This window comes from Triticum aestivum, chromosome 5B (genome assembly GCF_018294505.1).
Source record: "Triticum aestivum cultivar Chinese Spring chromosome 5B, IWGSC CS RefSeq v2.1, whole genome shotgun sequence".
In the NCBI taxonomy this organism is placed as follows: Eukaryota; Viridiplantae; Streptophyta; class Magnoliopsida; order Poales; family Poaceae; genus Triticum; species Triticum aestivum.
The window spans coordinates 183,257,928-183,275,816 of NC_057807.1; positions in this window are offsets into that span (position 1 = coordinate 183,257,928).

The window sequence follows — 17,889 nt, forward strand, 5'->3', positions numbered from 1 at the left end:
GCCGTGCAGGCCCAGGCCCAGGCGCCTGCGGGTCCTCCGGCTGCCTCCTGTTGGCCGTGCACTTCATTTCTCTCTCTCTCTGTTTTATGAACAGTAGTACTAATTATTGTATTTGTGCTGGTTTAGACTGTTTAGTACTGTTTAGTACCTAGTTTGACTGCTACTTACATTCTAGTCTAGTTCTAGATTAAATCTAGGTTAGGACTTGTGTAATTATTTGTGTGTTTATATTATGTAATGGATTGAATATAAATAAAGTACCGGCTGGGAAGAATGACATGTTCCATGTGTTTACCACATATCAAGTCCTCTTGAACATGTTTTTGCGATTGAGATCATCTTCTCTTGCATATCAAACTTGCAAATTTTTGAATATTTCTCCCTCCTTATATATGAATTGTAGCATACACAAGGTAATGTCAATGTAGCCTATTACTGTGAGATCTATGTGATCTTCAATGTGTTATGTTTACACAATTGAGGTTGAGATTTTTTTCAAGCTTTACATTTGAGCATCAAATTTGTGCGTTCTTATTACAGAACCATGATGATTTTCACCCGTAAATTAATTATCTCTGGTTCCTCATGTAGGCAAAGATGACTGCCAAAGAGTTTGGGAGCTTGCCCTCAATGGCCACAACTATCCTACATGGGCTATGAACATCAAGACCAGTCTTGCGTCTCATGGGATTGCGGGTGCAATCCAGCCCCCTGAGACTCCTCTCCCGGCTGGAGCCACGTCGCTGACAGAACAACAGAACTATGCTGCTTTATTTATCATAAGGCATCATATTCACCCAGATCTGAAGTCTGAGTATTTACAGGAGGAATCTCCTAGTACTTTGTTTCTGGCCATCAAAACGAGGTATGAACAGCAGAAGGCAGTAGTCCTGCTAGAAGCACTCCATGATTGGACTCATCTCCGTCTTCAGGATTTCAAGTCCATCGGTGAGTAAAATCATGTTGTTCATAAGATATGTTCCAAACTGCGCTTTTGTGAGAAGGAACCTACTGAGGGGGAGAAGAAAGAGAAAACTTTGTCTACTATGCTCCCTTCAGATAGAATCCTCCAACAGAAATATCGTGCTCGAAACTACACTGTCTATTCCGAGCTTATTCACATGTTACTTCAGGCTGAAAAGCATGATGAGCTACTCGCTAAGAATGGCTCTCAGTGCCCAGTCGGGGAACAACCTTTACCTGAAGTCCATCTGAATGTTGCAAATAGACAGAAGTTTAATGGTACCTTTCGGGGTAAACATTCTAAATTCGAGCATAAGCGAAATCGCAATGGGAACAGGAGATCTAGATACCCAGGAAAGGGAAAAGGCACTTCAAAGCCTAGGGTTGATAAATCTAAGCTTTGTAACAAGTGTGGATGCTAAACACATTCTACTGAAAAGTGCACAATGCCCAAGCATCTGGTTGTTGGGGAACGTAGTCATTTCAAAAAATTTCCTACGCACACGCAAGATCATGGTGATGCATAGCAATGAGAGGGGAGAGTGTTGTCCACATACCCTCGTAGACCGAAAGCGGAAACGTTAGAACAACGCGGTTGATGTAGTCGTACGTCTTCACGGCCCGACCGATCAAGCACCGAAACTACGGCACCTCCGAGTTCTAGCACACGTTCAACTCGATGACATCCCTCGTACTCCGAACCAGCCGAATGTTGAGGGAGAGTTCCGTCAGCACGACGGCGTGGTGACGATCTTGATGTTCTAACAGGACTAAGTTCATGATAAATTTAAGTTCAATTAATCATATTACTTAAGAACTCCCACTTAGACAGACATCTCTCTAGTCATCTAAGTGATCACGTGATCCAAATCAACTAAACCATGTCCGATCATCACGTGAGATGGAGTAGTTTTCAATGGTGAACATCATTATGTTGATCATATCTACTATATGATTCACGTTCGACCTTTCGGTCTCAGTGTTCCGAGGCCATATCTGTATATGCTAGGCTCGTCAAGTTTAACCCGAGTATTCCGCGTGTGCAACTGTTTTGCACCCGTTGTATTTGAACATAGAGCCTATCACACCCGATCATCACGTGGTGTCTCAGCACGAAGAACTTTCGCAACGGTGCATACTCAAGGAGAACACTTCTTGATAATTAGTGAGAGATCATCTTAAAATGCTACCGTCAATCAAAGCAAGATGAGATGCATAAAGGATAAACATCACATGCAATCAATATAAGTGATATGATATGGCCATCATCATCTTGTGCTTGTGATCTCCATCTCCGAATCACCATCGTGATTAGCATCGTCACCGGCGGGACACCTTGATCTCCATCGTAGCATCGTTGTCGTTCCGCCATCTATTGCTTCTACGACTATCGCTACCGCTTAGTGATAAAGTAAAGCAATTATAGGGCGCTTGCATTTCATACAATAAAGCGACAACCATATGGCTCCTGCCAGTTGCCGATAACTCAGTTACAAAACATGATCATCTCATACAATAAAATATAGCATCACGTCTTGACCATATCACATCACAACATGCCCTGCAAAAACAAGTTAGACGTCCTCTACTTTGTTGTTGCAAATTTTACGTGGCTGCTACGGGCTGAGCAAGAACCGTTCTTACCTACGCATCAAAACCACAACGATAGTTTGTCAAGTTAGTGCTGTTTTAACCTTCGCAAGGACCGGGCGTAGCCACACTCGGTTCGACTAAAGTTGGAGAAACTGACACCCGCCAGCCACCTGTGTGCAAAACACGTCGGTAGAACCAATTCCGCGTAAGCGTACGCGTAATGTCGGTCCGGGCCGCTTCATCCAACAATACCGCCGAACCAAAGTATGACATGCTGGTAAGCAGTATGACTTGTATCGCCCACAACTCACTTGTGTTCTACTCGTGCATATAACATCTACGCATAAAACCAGGCTCTGATACCACTGTTGGGGAACGTAGTCATTTCAAAAAATTTCCTACGCACACGCAAGATCATGGTGATGCATAGCAACGAGAGGGGAGAGTGTTGTCCATGTACCCTCGTAGACCGAAAGCGGAAGCGTTAGAACAATGCGGTTGATGTAGTCGTACGTCTTCACGGCCTGACCGATCAAGCACCGAAACTACGGCACCTTCGAGTTCTAGCACACGTTCAACTCGATGACGTCCCTCGTACTCCGATCCAGCCAAGTGTCGAGGGAGAGTTCCGTCAGCACGACGGCGTGTTGACGATCTTGATGTTCTACCATCACAGGGCTTCGCCTAAGCATCGCTACAATATTATCGAGGAGGACTATGGTGGAGGGGGGGCACCGCACACGACTAAGAGATCAAGAGATCAATTGTTGTTGTGTCTAGAGGTGCCTCCTGCCCCCGTATATAAAGGAGTGGAGGAGGGGGAGAGGGCCGGCCCCTATGGCGTGCCCTGGAGGAGTCCTACTCCTACCGGGAGTAGGATTTCTCCCCTTCCATGTAGTAGGAGTAGGAGACAAGGAAGGGGGAGAGGGAAGAGAAGGAAGGAGGGGGCGCCGCCCCTCCCCCTAGTCCAATTCGGACTAGTCATTGGGGGGCACGCGGCCTGCCTCTCTCTCTCCCCTAAAGCCCAATAAGGCCCATATACTTCTTCCTCCGTATTCCCGTAACTCTCCGGTACTCCGAAAAATACCCGAATCACTCGAAACCCTTCCGATGTCCGAATATAGTCGTCCAATATATTGATCTTTACATCTCGACCATTTTGAGACTCCTCGTCATGTCCCCGATATCATCCGGGACTCCAAACTCCTTCGGTACATCAAAGCACATAAACTCATAATATAACTGCCATCGAAATCTTAAGCGTGTGGACCCTACGGGTTCGAGAACTATGTAGACAATGACAGAGACACGTTTTCCGGTCAATAACCAATAGCGGAACCTGGATGCTCATATGGGCTCCTACATATTCTATGAAGATCTTTATTGGTCAAACCGCATAACAACATACGTTGTTCCCTTTGTCATCGGTATGTTACTTGCCCGAGATTTGATCGTCGGTATCTCAATACCTAGTTCAATCTCGTTACCGGCAAGTCTCTTTACTCGTTACATAATGCATCATTCTGTAACTAACTCATTAGCTACATTGCTTGCAAGGCTTATAGTGATGTGCATTACCGAGAGGGCCCAGAGATACCTCTCCGACAATCGGAGTGACAAATCATAATCTCAAAATAAGCCAACTCAACATGTACCTTCGGAGACACCTGTAGAGCTCCTTTATAATCACCCAGTTACGTTGTGACGTTTGGTACAAAGTGTTCCTCCGGTAAACGGGAGTTGCATAATCTCATAGTCATAGGAACATGTATACGTCATGAAGAAAGCAATAGCAATATACTAAACGATCAACTGCTAAGCTAATGGAATGGGTCAAGTCAAACACATCCTTCTTCTAATGATGTGATCCCGTTAATCAAATGACAACTCATGCCTATGGCTAGGAAACACAACCATCTTTGATCAACAAGCTAGTCAAGTAGAGGCATACTAGTGACACTATGTTTGTCTATGTATTTACACATGTATTATGTTTCCGGTTAATACAATTCTAGCATGAATAATAAACATTTATCATGAAATAAGGAAATAAATAATAACTTTATTATTGCCTCTAGGGCATATTTCTTCAGTCTCCTACTTGCACTAGAGTCAATAATCTAGTTCACATCGCCATGTGATTTAACACCAATATTCATATCTGTATATGATTAACACCCATAGTTCACATCGTCATGTGACCAACACCCAAAGGGTTTACTAGAGTCAATAATCTAGTTCACATCGCTATGTGATTAACACCCAAAGATTACTAAGGTGTCATCATGTTTTTGCTCGTGAGAGAAGCTTAGTCAACGGGTCTGTCACATTCAGAGCCGTATGTATTTTGCAAATATTTTATGTCTACAATGCTCTGCACGGAGCTACTCTAGCTAATTGCTCCACTTTCAATATGTATCCAGATTGAGACTTAGAGTCATCTGGATCGGTGTAAAAGCTTGCACTGATGTAACTCTTTACGACGGGCTCTTTTATCACCTCCATAATCGAGAAATATTTCCTTAGTCCCCACTAAGGATATTCTTGACCAATGTCCAGTGATCTACTCCTAGATCACTATTGTACTCCCTTGCCAAATTCAGAGCAAGGTATACAATAGGTCTTGTACATAGCATAGCATACTTTATAGAACCTATGACTGAGGCATAGGGAATGACTTTCATTCTCTTTTTCTATTTTCTGCTGTGGTCGAGATTTGAGTCTTACTCAATTTCACACCTTTGCAACACATGCAAGAATTCTTTCTTTGACTGTTCCATTTTTGAACTACTTCAAAATCTTGACAAGGTATGTACTTATTGAAAAACTTATCAAGCGTCTTGATCTATCTCAATAGATCTTGATGCTCAATATGTAAGTAGCTTTACTGAGGTCTTTCTATTAAAGAACTCCTTTCAAATACTTCTTTATGCTTTCCAGAAAAATTCTACATCATTTCTGATCAACAATATGTTACTCACATATATTTATCAGAAAGGCGGTAGTGCTCCCACTCACTTTATTGTAAATACAGGCTTCACCGCAAGTTTGTATAAAACTATATGCTTTGATCAACTTATCAAAGCGTATATTCCAACTCTGAGATGCTTGCACCAGTCCATAGATGGATCGCTGGAGCTTGCACATTTTGTTAGCACCTTTAGGATTGACAAAACCTTCTGGTTGCATCATATACAACTGTTCTTTAAGAAAACCATTAAGGAATGCAGTTTTGACATCCATTTGCCAGATTTCATAAAATGTGGCAATTGCAAACATGATTCGGACAGACTTAAGCATCAATACGAGTGAGGAAAAACTCATCGTATTCAACATCTTGAACTTTGTCAAAAACCTTTTTCGACAAGTCTAACTTTGTAGATAGTAACACCACTATCAACGTCCGTCTTTCTCTTGAAGATCCATTTGTTTTCTATGGCTTGCCGATCATCGGGCAAGTCCATCAAAGTCCACACTTTGTTCTCATACATGGATCCTATCTCAGATTTCATGGCCTCCAGCCATTTTGCGGAATCTGGGCTCATCATCACTTCCTCATAGTTCGTAGGTTCATCATGGTCTAGTAACATGATTTCCAGAATAGGATTACCGTACCACTCTGGTGCGGACTGTACTTTGGAAGACCTACGAGGTTTGTAGTAACTTAATCTGAAGTTTCATGATCATCATCATTGGCTTCCTCACTAATTGGTGTAGGAATCACTGGAACTGATTTCTGTGATGAACTACTTTCCAATTCGGGAGAAGGTACAAATTACCTTATCAAGCTCTACTTTCCTCCCACTCACTTCTTTCGAGTCTCTAGAAAGGATCCATTCTTAGCAACGAATATTTTGCCTTCGGATCTGTGATAGAAGGTGTACCCAACAGTTTCCTTTGGGTATTCTATGAAGACACACTTCTCCGATTTGGGTTTGAGCTTATCAGGTTGAAACTATTTCACATAAGCATCGCAGCCCCAAACTTTAAGAAACGACAACTTAGGTTTATTGCTAAACCATAGTTCATACAGTGTCGTCTCAACGGATTTAGATGGTGCCCTATTTTAACGTGAATGCAGCTATCTCTAATGCATAACCCCAAAACGATATTGGTAAATCGGCAAGAGACATCATTGATCGCACCATATCAAATAAAGTGCGGTTATGACGTTCGGACACACCGTTACGCTGTGGTGTTCCACGTGGCATACGTTTGTGAAACTATTCCACATTATTTTAACTGAAGGCCAAACTCGTAACTCAAATATTCATCTCCACGATCAGATCGTAGAAACTTTATTTTCTTGTTACGATGATTTTCCACTTCACTCTGAAATTCTTTGAACCTTTCAACTGTTTCAGACTTATGTTTCATTAAGTAGATATACTCATATCTGCTCAAATCATTTGTGAAGGTCAGAAAATAACGATACCCGCCACGAGCCTTAATACTCATTGGTCTGCATACATCAGTATGTATTATTTCCAACAAGTCAGTAGCTCGTTCCATTGTTCCGGAGAATGGAGTTTTAGTCATCTTGCCCAAAAGGCACGGTTCGCAAGCATCAAATGATTCATAACCAAGTGATTCCAAAAATCCATCTTTATGGAGTTTCTTCATGCGCTTTACACCGATATGACCCAAACGGCAGTGCCACAAATAAGTTGCACTATCATTATTAACTTTGCATCTTTTGGCATCAATATTATGAATATGTGTATCACTACGATCGAGATCCAACAAACTATTTTGATTGGGTGTATGACCATTGAAGGTTTTATTCATGTAAATAGAACAACATTTATTCTCTGACTTTAAATGAATAACCATATTGCAATAAACATGATCAAATCATATTCATGCTCAACGCAAATGCCAAATAACATTTATTTATGTTTAACACTAATCCCGAAAGTATGGGGAGTGTGCGATGATGATCATATCAATCTTGGAACCACTTCCAACACACATCGTCACTTCACCCTCAACTAGTCTCAGTTTATTCTGTAACTCCTGTTTTGAGTGACTAATCTTAGCAACCGAACAAGTATCAAGTACCCAGGGGTTACTATAAACACTTGTAAGGTACACATCAATAACCTGTATATCAAATATACCCTTGTTCACTTTGCCATCCTTCTTATCTACCAAATATTCAGGGCATTTCCACTTCCAGTGACCATTTCCTTTGCAGTAGAAGCACTCAGTTTCAGGCTTTGGTCCAGCTTTGGGCTTCTTCGCGGGAGTGACAACTTGCTTGCCATTCTACTTGAAGTTCCCTTTCTTTCCCTTTGCCCTTTTCTTGAAACTAGTGGTCTTGTCAATCATCAACACTTGATGCTCTTTCTTGATTTCTACCTTCGTCGATTTCAGCATCACGAAGAGATCGGGAATCGTTTTCGTCATCCCTTGCATACTATAGTTCATTGCGAAGTTCCAGTAACTTGGTGATGGTGACTAGAGAACTCTGTCAATCACTATCTTATCTGGAAGATTAACTCCCACTTGATTCAAGCGATTGTAGTACCCAGACAATCTGAGCACATGCTCACTGCTTGAGCTATTCTCCTCCATCTTTCAGCTATAGAACTTGTTAGAGACTTTATATCTCTTAACTCGGGTATTTGCTTGAAATATTAACTTCAACTCCTGAAACATCTCATATGGCCCATGACATTCAAAATGTCTTTGAAGTCCTGATTCTAAGCCCTTTAAGCATGGTGCACTAAACTATCAAGTAGTCATCATATTGAGCTAGCTAAACGTTCATAACGTCTGCATCTGCTCCTGCAATAGGTCCGTCACCTAGAGATGCATCAAGGACATAATTCTTCTGTGCAGCAATTAGGACAATCCTTAGATCACGGATCCAATCCGCATTATTGCTACTAACATCTTTCAACACCGTTTACTCTAGGAACATATCAAAATAAACAAATGAAAGCAACAATGTGAGCTATTAATCTACAACATAATTTGCAAAATACTAACAGGACTAAGTTCATGATAAATTTAAGTTAAATTAATCATATTACTTAAAAACTCTCACTTAGACAGACATCTCTCTAGTCATCTAAGTGATCACGTGATCCAAATCAACTAAACCATGTCCGATCATCACGTGAGATGGAGTAGTTTTCAATGGTGAACATCACTATGTTGATCATATCTACTATATGATTCACGTTCGACCTTTCGGTCTCAGTGTTCCGGGGCCATATCTGTATATGCTAGGCTTGTCAAGTTTAATCTGAGTATTCCGTGTGTGCAACTGTTTTGCACCTGTTGTATTTGAACGTAGAGCCTATCACACCCGATCATCACGTGGTGTCTCAGCACGAAGAACTTTCGCAACGGTGCATACTCAGGGAGAACACTTCTTAATAATTAGTGAGAGATCATCTTAAAATGCTACCGTCAATCAAAGCAAGATGAGATGCATAATGGATAAACATCACATGCAATCAATATAAGTGATATGATATGGCCATCATCATCTTATGCTTGTGATCTCCATCTCTGAAGCACCATCGTGATCACCATTGTCACCGGCGCGACACCTTGATCTCCATCGTAGCATCGTTGTTGTTCCGCCATCTATTGCTTCTACGACTATCGCTACCGCTTAGTGATAAAGTAAAGCAATTACAGGGCGCTTGCATTTCATACAATAAAGCGACAACCATATGGCTCCTTCCAGTTGCCGATAACTCGGTTACAAAACATGATCATCTCATACAATAAAATATAGCATCACGTCTTGACCATATCACATCACAACATGCTCGGCGAAAACAAGTTAGACGTCCTCTACTTTGTTGTTGCAAATTTTACGTGGCTGCTACGGGCTGAGCAAGAACCGTTCTTACCCACGCATCAAAACCACAACGATAGTTCGTCAAGTTAGTGTTGTTTTAACCTTCGCAAGGACCGGGCGTAGCCACACTCGGTTCGACTAAAGTTGGAGAAACCGACACCCGCCAGCCACGTGTGTGCAAAGCACGTCGGTAGAACCAGTCTCGCGTAAGCGTACGCGTAATGCCGGTCCGGGCCGCTTCATCCAACAATACCGCCGAACCAAAGTATGACATGCTGGTAAGCAGTATGACTTGTATCGCCCACAACTCACTTGTGTTCTACTCGTGCATATAACATCTACGCATAAAACCAGGCTCTGATACCATTGTCGGGAACGTAGTCATTTCAAAAAAAATTCTACGCACATGCAAGATCATGATGATGCCTAGCAACGAGAGGGGAGAGTGTTGTCCACGTACCCTCGTAGACCGAAAGCAGAAGCGTTAGAACAACGCGGTTGATGTAGTCGTACGTCTTCACGGTCCGACCGATCAAGCACCGAAACTACGACACCTCAGAGTTCTAGCACACGTTCAGCTCGATGACGTCCCTCGTACTCCGATCCAGCCGAGTGTCGAGGGAGAGTTCCGTCAGCACAACGGCGTGTTGACGATCTTGATGTTCTACCATCGCAGGCCTTCGCCTAAGCATCACTACAATATTATCGAGGAGGACTATGGTGGAGGGGGGCACCACACACGGCTAAGAGATCAAGAGATCAATTGTTGTTGTGTCTAGAGGTGCCCCCTGCCCCCGTATATAAAGAAGTGGAGGAGGGGGAGAGGGCCGGCCCCTATGGCGCGCCCTGGAGGAGTCCTACTCCCACCGGGAGTAGGATTTCTCCCCTTCCATGTAGTAGGAGTAGGAGACAAGGAAGGGGGAGAGGGAAGAGAAGGAAGGAGGGGGCGCCGCCCCTCCCCCTAGTCCAATTCGGACTAGTCATTGGGGGGGGGGGGGCGCAGCCTGCCTCTCTCTCTCTCCCCTAAAGCCCAATAAGGCCCATATACTTCTTCCTCTGTATTCCCGTAACTCCCCGGTACTCCGAAAAAACCTGAATCACTCGGAACTATTCCGATGTCCGAATATAGTCATCCAATATATCGACCTTTACGTCTCAACCATTTCGAGACTCCTCGTCATGTCCCCGATCTCATCCGGGACTCCGAACTCCTTCGGTACATCAAAACACATAAACTCATAATATAACTGTCATCGAAACCTTAAGCGTGCGGACCCTACGGGTTCGAGAACTATGTACACATGACCGAGACATGTTTTTCGGTCAATAACCAATAGCGAAACCTGGATGCTCATATTGGCCTCTACATATTCTACGAAGATCTTTATCGGTCAAACCGCATAACAACATACGTTGTTCCCTTTGTCATCGGTATGTTACTTGCCCGAGATTCGATTGTCGGTATCTCAATACCTAGTTCAATCTCATTACCGGCAAGTCTCTTTACTCGTTACATAATGCATCATTCTGTAACTAACTCATTAGCTACATTGCTTGCAAGGCTTGTAGTGATGTGCATTACCGAGAGGGCCCAGAGATACCTCTCCGACAATCGGAGTGACAAATCCTAATCTCAAAATACGCCAACTCAACATGTACCTTCGGAGACACCTGTAGAGCTCCTTTATAATCACCCAGTTACGTTGTGACGTTTGGTAGCACACAAAGTGTTCCTCCGGTAAACGGGAGTTGCATAATCTCATAGTCATAGGAACATGTAAATGTCATGAAGAAAGTAATAGCAACATACTAAACGATCAAGTGCTAAGCTAACGGAATGGGTCAAGTCAATCACATCATTCTTCTAATGATGTGATCTCGTTAATCAAATGACAACTCATGCCTATGGCTAGGAAACACAACCAACTTTGATCAACAAGCTAGTCAAGTAGAGGCATATTAGTGACACTATGTTTGTCTATGTATTCACACATGTATTATGTTTCCGGTTAATACAATTCTAGCATGAATAATAAACATTTATCATGAAATAAGGAAATAAATAATAACTTTATTATTGCCTCTAGGGCATATTTCCTTCACTGGTTATGCTGTACTAGCAATCTCAGGGACGCAAAGCACCTCAAGGGAAAAGGTTTGAAGCCAACTTCAACCTTCATCCGGATAGCGCAAAAGGAGCTGGTGGTTCGCACGATGTTCCTCCTGGACCGAGCAACACCATGGTTCCTTATTTGCCTGAGGATACTGCTAAAATGGGCTAAAATGGAGAACACGTTGATTGAGTACACCGCAAACAACGTGTTTGGCGACTTCGACTAGTCCCTCAATCTCCTTAGTGATCCACTTAATTATGTCCATTTGTGATGATTGTAATAAGAACATAAGTTTGTTGTTGTCTTTATATTGTATTGTATCAGCACATTTGATATAATAAAGATTGTATTCTATGTATTAACATGAGGTTTTCTTATTGAAAATTCTTTTGTTTTATATAGTTTTCTATGTGGACAATCAGATGGAAGAGGAATTATGCCTTGTGGACAGTGGTACCACAAACTCCATACTGAGGGAGATGAAATATTTCCAAACTCTGAAAAAGATGAATATCGCTGGATGCGATTATTGGGGAACGTTGCAGAAAATTAAAATTTTTCCTACGGTTTCACCAAGATCCATCTATGAGTTCATCTAAGCAACGAGTCAAGGGAGTGAGTTTGCATCTACATACCACTTGTAGATTACGAGCGGAAGCTTGCAAGGGGATGGTGATGATGGAGTCGTACTCGACGTGATTCAGATCACCGATGTCCAAGTGCTGAACGGACAGCACCTCCGCGTTCAACACACGTGCGGGACGGGAGACGTCTCCTCCTTCTTGATCCAGCAAGGGGGAAGGAGAGGTTGATGATGATCCAGCAGCACGACGGCGTGGTGGTGGATGCAGCAGAACTCCGGCAGGGCTTCGCCAAGCGTCTACGAGAGGAGGACGAGGTGTAGCAGGGGGAGGGAGGCGCCAAGCACAAGGGTACGGCTGCCCTCCCCCCTGCCCTCCTTTATATAGGCCCCCAGGGGGGGGCGCCGGCCCTGGGAGATTGGATCTCCCAAGGGGGCGGCGGCCAAGGGGGGAGGAGTGCCCCCCAAGGCATGTGGTGCGCCCCCCCACCCTAGGGTTTCAACCCTAGGCGTAGGGGGTGGGCCTAGGGGGCGCACCAGCCCACTATGGGCTGGCTCCCCTCCCATGTCAGCCCATGGGGCCCTCCGGGATGGGTGGCCCCACCCAGTGGACCCCCGGGACCCTTCCGGTGGTCCCGGTACATTACCGGGAGTCCCCGAAACTTTCCCGATGGCCGAAAAACCACTTCCTATATATTATTCTTTACCTCCGGACCATTCCGAAACTCCTCGTGACGTCCGGGATCTCATCCGGGACTCCGAACAACATTCGGTATGCTGCATACTCATATTCATACAACCCTAGCGTCACCGAACCTTAAGTGTGTAGACCCTACGGGTTCGGGAGACAAGCAGACATGACCGAGACGACTCTCGGGCAATAACCAACAGCGGGGTCTGGATACCCATGTTGGCTCCCACATGCTCCTCGATGATTTCATCGGTTGAACCACGATGTCGAGGATTCGATCAAACCCTGTATACAATTCCCTTTGTCAATCGGTACGTTACTTGCCCGAGACTCGATCGTCGGTATCCCAATACCTTGTTCAGTCTCGTTACCGGCAAGTCACTTTACTCGTACCGTAATGCATGATCCCGTGGCCAACACCTTGGTCACCTTGAGCTCATTATGATGATGCATTACCGAGTGGGCCCAGAGATACCTCTCCGTCATACGGAGTGACAAATCCCAGTCTCGATCCGTGTCAACCCAACAGACACTTTCGGAGATACCTGTAGTGCACCTTTATAATCACCCAGTTACGTTGTGACGTTTGGTACACCCAAAGCACTCTTACGGTATCCGGGAGTTACACGATCTCATGGTCTAAGGAAGAGATACTTGACATTGGCAAAGCTCTAGCAAACGAACTACACGATCTTTGTGCTATGCTTAGGATTGGGTCTTGTCCATCACATCATTCTCCTAATGATGTGATCCCGTTATCAACGACATCCAATGTCCATAGCCAGGAAACCATGACTATCTGTTGATCACAACGAGCTAGTCAACTAGAGGCTCACTAGGGACATATTGTGGTCTATGTATTCACACGTGTATTACGATTTCCGGATAATACAGTTATAGCATGAATAAAAGACAATTATCATGAACAATGAAATATAATAATACTTTTATTATTGCCTCTAGGGCATATTTCCAACAGTCTCCCACTTGCACTAGAGTCACCAATCTAGTTACATTGTGATGAATCGAACACCCATAGAGTTCTGGTGTTGATCATGTTTTGCTCGCGAGAGAGGTTTAGTCAACGGATCTGCGACATTCAGATCCGTATGTACTTTGCAAATTTCTATGTCTCCATCTTGAACATTTTCACGGATGGAGTTGAAACGACGCTTGATGTGCCTGGTCTTCTTGTGAAACCTGGGCTCCTTGGCAAGGGCAATAGCTCCAGTGTTGTCACAGAAGAGTTTGATTGGCCCCGACGCATTGGGTATGACTCCTAGGTCGGTGATGAACTCCTTCACCCAAATCGCTTCATGCGCTGCCTCCGAGGCTGCCATGTACTCCGCTTCACACGTAGATCCCGCCACGACGCTCTGCTTGCAGCTGCACCAGCTTACTGCTCCACCATTCAACATATACACGTATCCGGTTTGTGACTTAGAGTCATCCGGATCTGAGTCGAAGCTAGCGTCGACGTAACCCTTTACGACGAGCTCTTCGTCTCCTCCATAAACGAGAAACATGTCCTTTGTCCTTTTCAGGTACTTCAGGATATTCTTGACCGCTGTCCAGTGTTCCTTGCCGGGATTACTTTGGTATCTTGCTACCAAACTCACGGCAAGGTTTACATCAGGTCTGGTACACAGCATGGCATACATAATAGATCCTATGGCTGAAGCATAGGGGATGACACTCATCTCTTCTTTATCTTTTGCCGTGGTCGGTGACTGAGCCGAGCTCAATCTCACACCTTGTAACATAGGCAAGAACCCTTTCTTGGACTGATCCATTTTGAACCTTTTCAAAATCTTATCAAGGTATGTGCTTTGTGAAAGACCTATGAGGCGTCTCGATCTATCTCTATAGATCTTGATGCCTAATATATAAGCAGCTTCTCCAAGGTCCTTCATTGAAAAACATTTGTTCAAGTAGGCCTTAATGCTGTCCAGAAATTCTATATTATTTCCCATCAAGAGTATGTCATCTACATATAATATGAGAAATGCTACAGAGCTCCCACTCACTTTCTTGTAAACGCAGGCTTCTCCATAAGTCTGCATAAACCCAAACGCTTTGATCATCTCATCAAAGCGAATATTCCAACTCCGAGATGCTTGCACCAGCCCATAAATGGATCGCTGGAGCTTGCATACTTTGTTAGCGTTCTTAGGATCGACAAAACCTTCCGGCTGCATCATATACAGTTCTTCCTTAAGATGCCCGTTAAGGAATGCCGTTTTGACGTCCATCTGCCATATCTCATAATCATAGTATGCGGCAATTGCTAACATGATTCGGACGGACTTTAGCTTCGCTACGGGAGAGAATGTCTCGTCGTAGTCAATCCCTTGAACTTGTCGATAACCCTTAGCGACAAGTCGAGCTTTATAGATGGTAACATTACCATCCGCGTCCGTCTTCTTCTTAAAGATCCATTTGTTTTCTATCGCTCGCCGATCATCGGGCAAGTCTGTCAAAGTCCATACTTTGTTTTCATACATGGATTCTATCTCGGATTTCATGGCTTCAAGCCATTTGTTGGAATCTGGGCCCGCCATCGCTTCTTCATAGTTCGAAGGTTCACCGTTGTCTAACAACATGATTTCCAGGACAGGGTTGCCGTACCACTCCGGTGCGGAACGTGTCCTTGTGGACCTACGAAGTTCAGTAGCAACTTGATCCGAAGTACCTTGATCATCATCATTGGTTTCCTCTTCAGTTGGTGTGGGCATCACAGGAACATTTTCCTGAGCTGCACCACTTTCCCGTTCGAGAGGTAGTACTTCATCGAGTTCTACTTTCCTCCCACTTACTTCTTTCGAGAGAAACTCTTTTTCCAGAAAGCATCCGTTCTTGGCAACAAAGATCTTGCCCTCGGATCTTAAGTAGAAGGTATACCCTACAGTTTCCTTAGGGTATCCTATGAAGACGCATTTTTCCGACTTGGGTTCGAGCTTTTCAGGTTGAAGTTTCTTGACATAAGCATCGCATCCCCAAACTTTTAGAAACGACAGCTTAGGTTTCTTCCCAAACCATAATTCATACGGTGTCGTCTCAACGGATTTAGACGGTGCCCTATTTAAAGTGAATGTAGCTGTCTCTAGAGCGTATCCCCAAAATGATAGCGGTAAATCGGTAAGAGACATCATAGACCGCACCATATCCAATAGAGTGCGATTACGACGTTCGGACACACCGTTTCGCTGAGGTGTTCCAGGCGGCGTGAGTTGTGAAACGATTCCACATTTCCTTAAGTGTGTGCCAAATTCGTGACTTAAATATTCTCCTCCACGATCTGATCGTAGGAACTTTATTTTTCGGTCACGTTGATTCTCTACTTCATTCTGAAATTCCTTGAACTTTTCAAAGGTCTCAGACTTGTGTTTCATTAAGTAGACATACCCATATCTACTCAAGTCATCAGTGAGAGTGAGAACATAACGATATCCTCCGCGAGCCTCAACGCTCATTGGACCGCACACATCGGTATGTATGATTTCCAACAAGTTGGTTGCTCGCTCCATTGTTCCGGAGAACGGAGTCTTGGTCATTTTGCCCATGAGGCATGGTTCGCATGTGTCAAACGATTCATAATCAAGAGACTCTAAAAGTCCATCAGCATGGAGCTTCTTCATGCGCTTGACACCAATGTGACCAAGGCGGCAGTGCCACAAGTATGTGGGACTATCGTTATCAACTTTACATCTTTTGGCATCCACACTATGAACATGTGTAATATTACGCTCGAGATTCATTAAGAATAAACCATTGACCATCGGAGCATGACCATAAAACATATCTCTCATATAAATCGAACAACCATTATTCTCAGACTTAAATGAGTAGCCATCTCGTATTAAACGAGATCCAGATACAATGTTCATGCTCAAACTTGGCACTAAATAACAATTATTAAGGTTCAAAACTAATCCCGTAGGTAAATGTAGAGGCAGCGTGCCGACGGCGATCACATCGACTCTGGAACCATTCCCGACGCGCATCGTCACCTCGTCCTTCGCCAGTCTCCGTTTATTCCGCAGCTCCTGCTGTGAGTTACAAATATGAGCAACGGCACCGGTATCAAATACCCAGGAGTTACTACGAGTACTGGTAAGGTACACATCAATTACATGTATATCAAATATACCTTTGGTGTTGCCGGCCTTCTTATCCGCTAAGTATTTGGGGCAGTTCCGCTTCCAGTGACCCTTCCCCTTGCAATAAAAGCACTCAGTCTCAGGCTTGGGTCCATTCTTTGACTTCTTCCCGGCAACTGGCTTACCGGGCGCGGCAACATCCTTGCCGTCCTTCTTGAAGTTCTTCTTGCCCTTGCCCTTCTTGAACTTAGTGGTCTTATTGACCATCAACACTTGATGTTCTTTCTTGATTTCAGCCTCTGCTGACTTCAGCATAGAAAATACTTCAGGAATGGTCTTTTCCATTCCCTGCATATTGTAGTTCATCACAAAGCTCTTGTAGCTTGGTGGGAGCGACTGAAGGATTCTGTCAATGACCGCCTCATCAGGGAGGTTAATATTCAGCTGGGTCATACGGTTGTGCAACCCAGACATCTTGAGTATGTGCTCACTGACAGAACTATTTTCCTCCATCTTACAACTGTAGAACTTGTCGGAGACGTCATATCTCTCGACCCGGGCGTGAGCTTGAAAAACTAGTCTCAGCTCCTCGAACATCTCATATGCTCCGTGATGCTCAAAACGCTTTTGGAGCCCCGGTTCTAAGCTGTAAAGCATGCCGCACTGAACGAGGGAGTAATCATCAGCACGAGTCTGCCAAGCATTCATAATGTCTTGGTTCTCTGGGACGGGAGCGTCACCTAGCGGTCCTTCTAGGACATATTGTTTCCTGGCAGCTATGAGGATGATCCTCAGGTTCCGGACCCAGTCCGTATAGTTGCTGCCATCATCTTTCAGCTTGGTTTTCTCTAGGAACGCGTTGAAGTTCATGTTGACATGAGCGTTGGCCATTTGATCTACAAGACATATTTGCAAAGGTTTTAGACTAAGTTCATGATAATTAAGTTCATCTAATCAAAGTATTAATGAACTCCCACTCAGATTAGACATCCCTCTAGTCATCTAAGTGTTACACGATCCGAGTCGAC